Consider the following 3,470-nt stretch of genomic DNA (forward strand, 5'->3'; position numbering starts at 1 on the left):
TGAAGAATCCATGTCTGGAGCCCAACTCTTTTATTTTTTCAATTTAGAAAACCTACGCTACAACTTTACACTTTAACAATAAACACCAGCACTGCTGTTTACTTTCTGTTTGTTTGAATCGCTCTAGAGTTTATAACACACATGTTTAACCTGCTACACAACACCAGACGTAAGGGTTAGACGTAACGCTGTGTTTTAACGTCATTGTTGCAGAAGAAGCGACGCCCTGTTTTTCCAGGAAGATAAATATAAATTCAACAGGTTTTTATAAAGATCAGTTCTAAGTGTAATTATTAGAAGACATCAGAGGAGCAGTCACTTGTTGAGTAGCGGAGTAATGCACCTCAGTGCAGTGGCGCTACTAAGGGGGGCCAGGCGGGGCCACATTGATACAGTTAAGGCTCAAACAAGAGTTTGTCAATTTAATCCTTAGGTGTAGCACACAAGTCCAAACTGAATGAATGACAAATCACTTTGAAGATCACTGACCAATCTCATTCACTTACTGTCAGATTTTTGAAAACCTTGTTCTGTAAATTACAGCACACTTGTAATAACAGTAACAGCCTATAATTCGTTTTAAAGCACTCTCCAAATAAAAAGAGATTTCATATTTGACTGATTTTATTAACTAATTAACTGATGAAAAGCAGCAATGTGCAGTGACAGGAAATTTTGGATGTGATACATTGAAATACATCAAGATGCATCATTGTTACCTTTGTTGTTTATCTTGTGAGAGTGAATACCAAAGAAGACCACTAGATACCAATGTCTTTACCAATTGAGTGAGTTTGAGGGTAATAAACTAAATTGTTAAATACGTCAGAGATGTTCTACTATATTCAACTTTAATAAAAAAAAAAATTATAAATAATTATGAGAAGTGCCCTTATTCTCGCTTGAGCCCCTGCCCCCGAAAATGTCTGCATGTTCCTGATAAATATCGAGAAATTAAAAAGTATACATTCATAAGTCACACACAGTAGACATTTTGAATCAGTTACTGTTGAAAGCAAACATTTAAAGATTTTGTAACTGAGCTTGACAAGAGAGAGACAGTTTTAATGCTTTATGGTGCTGTAACTTCAAAGGTCACTTTCTGCTACACTAAAGTTCTGTGATGTAAAGTGAAAGTTGGATCGTGTTTCTCACTTGCATTACCAGTTGCTCACTACCTCGTACCCCTCTCAGAATATACACTTTATGTGATGCTTAAGTCATTTTCCAGCATTTACAAAGCAAACATTCAAGCAACAAATAAAAACACATTTGTACAGAAAAAAATATTATAATTATTGTTCCTGTGCTTTGTTTGATTAATTAGTTTTGAATATAAACTGTGCAAACTCTGCAATTAGCTAATAAACTATTTATTGTAATTTTTTTGTTGAGAAACATTTAGTGCATTAAACTTCTAAAATTAAGTGCAGTTGGAGTTGAGAGTCACATGACCTTGTTCCACTGCACTCTTGATGTTATTGTTCTATTGTTTGAACAAGGTGTCACATTAATGTAGGAATTGTTTAATGTGGCGACGCTGGCGAGCTAGTTCTGGCAGGCAACACGATTATTTAGATCAATATTAAGATCATGATTATTCATTCATTTTAGGAACGATATCTTTTTATTGCATTTTCGCGTTTAAATGCACAAGAACACTGCTTTCACTTCCATGTTGTGCTACATTCCAGCTAATGCACACGTCTTTGCTCAGTCCCTGGGCAATCGACTCTCCTGTGGGTTCTTGTGGGGGGGAAAAATAATAATAAATAAATAAATAAAATAATGACGTCTGTAAGCATCGACTCTTCATTGCAAAATTACCATCGATGCAGTGAATTGTCAGGGACATGTAGGGACCCAATGCACCTATGGAGAATGGTAACACCCCAGCGGTGAATGCCGCACATAACAGTTTCATTAGGTAGCATATTCTCCTGCAGGCATGCGCCTATGGAGAATGGCCACACCGCGGCGGTGAATGGCGCACATAACAGGCTCACTAGTTAGCATATTCTCCTGCAGGCATGCGCCTATGGAGAATGGCCACACCGCGGTGGTGAATGGCGCACATAACAGGTTCATTAGGTAGCATATTCTCCTGCAGGTAATGCGCCTACAGAGAATTGCCACGCCGCCGCAGCGAATGGCGCACATAACAGGTTCACTAGGTAGCATATTCTCCTGCAGGTAATGCGCCTATGGAGAATGGCCACACCGCGGCGGTGAATGGCGCACATAAACAGGTTCACTAGGTAGCATATTCTCCTGTAGGCAATGCGCCTATGGAGAATGGCCATGCCGCGGCGGCGAATGGCGCACACATAGCAGATACCGATCCGTACGTCGGGCTCCGAATGTGTGCAGTTTTGGGGGGTTACAAGTATTTGCTCATCACTCCCATCATTCCTGTGTAATCATATGGGGGAGTGATTAAGTTGGAGCCTAGACGCCAAACACTAAATCTGTTGTAATGCTGCAATAAATGTTCGAACGTGAGTTGACTAACTGAAATGTGGCGACGCCGGCGAGCTAGTTCTGGCAGGCAACTCGAGCTGCGCCAATCATGTGACATACATCATGTGACATACCTCACTCTCCATAACCCTCCATAGTAGACACCCACCTTATCAGGTGGTCTGTTTAACTAGAGAGACATTTCCCATCAACCCCTCTTGCTCGCACTGCTGCTGCAGTATTGCCACCTGTTGCTTCAGTCCCTCCACCACCCCAGCATCCACCTGTAGGCTCCAACGGGGGGGGGGGGGGGGTTACAAGTATTTGCTCATCACTCCCATCATTCTGCGTAATCATATGGGGGAGTGATTAAGTTGGAGCCAAGACGCCAAACACTAAATCTATTGTAATGATGCTGTTCTTTGAGGGAGCTCTGAAGAAATCCAAGGAGCAAAGTTATTATGAATGATCATTTCAACAGTATTAGGAAAAGTTTCTTGCTGTGGGGGCCACACAGTGGACTTGAACATATATGATTGGATGTTGCCAAGCTCACTGAGTAGTAGATTGATAAACGAGTGATAGTGAAGTGTGTATGAACTATGAAGCAACTGATGTGAAAAATTCAAAGTTCCCTCACTTTCTCTGGTTTCTCCTTCCTGACAGTTAAGTTGTTATCATGTTTTTATGTTCTCATTTTAAAGCTTGCAATACTTGCATGTAATTACATAACAGACATCATCCTCAGGCTCAAGTTTTTTTAATAGATAAGAGGATATGGTGCCAGCCCTTTAATCACATGGTTAAAATGAATAATGACCCACAACCATGATGTCACCCATTCACCATCTTGAATTTGACCGTTTTCTGTGAATCCCTGCACTATTAAACACACTGTTACCGTGCCAAACATATACGTGAGGCATGGCACGACTGATAAGACTTTCGAGGCCTGGATTGCCACAGCATGTTTGTGGAGAACTGGTGGGGTTTCTTACATGAATCATCTG

This window comes from Limanda limanda, chromosome 13, assembly GCF_963576545.1.
Source record: "Limanda limanda chromosome 13, fLimLim1.1, whole genome shotgun sequence".
NCBI classification, from domain to species: Eukaryota; Metazoa; Chordata; class Actinopteri; order Pleuronectiformes; family Pleuronectidae; genus Limanda; species Limanda limanda.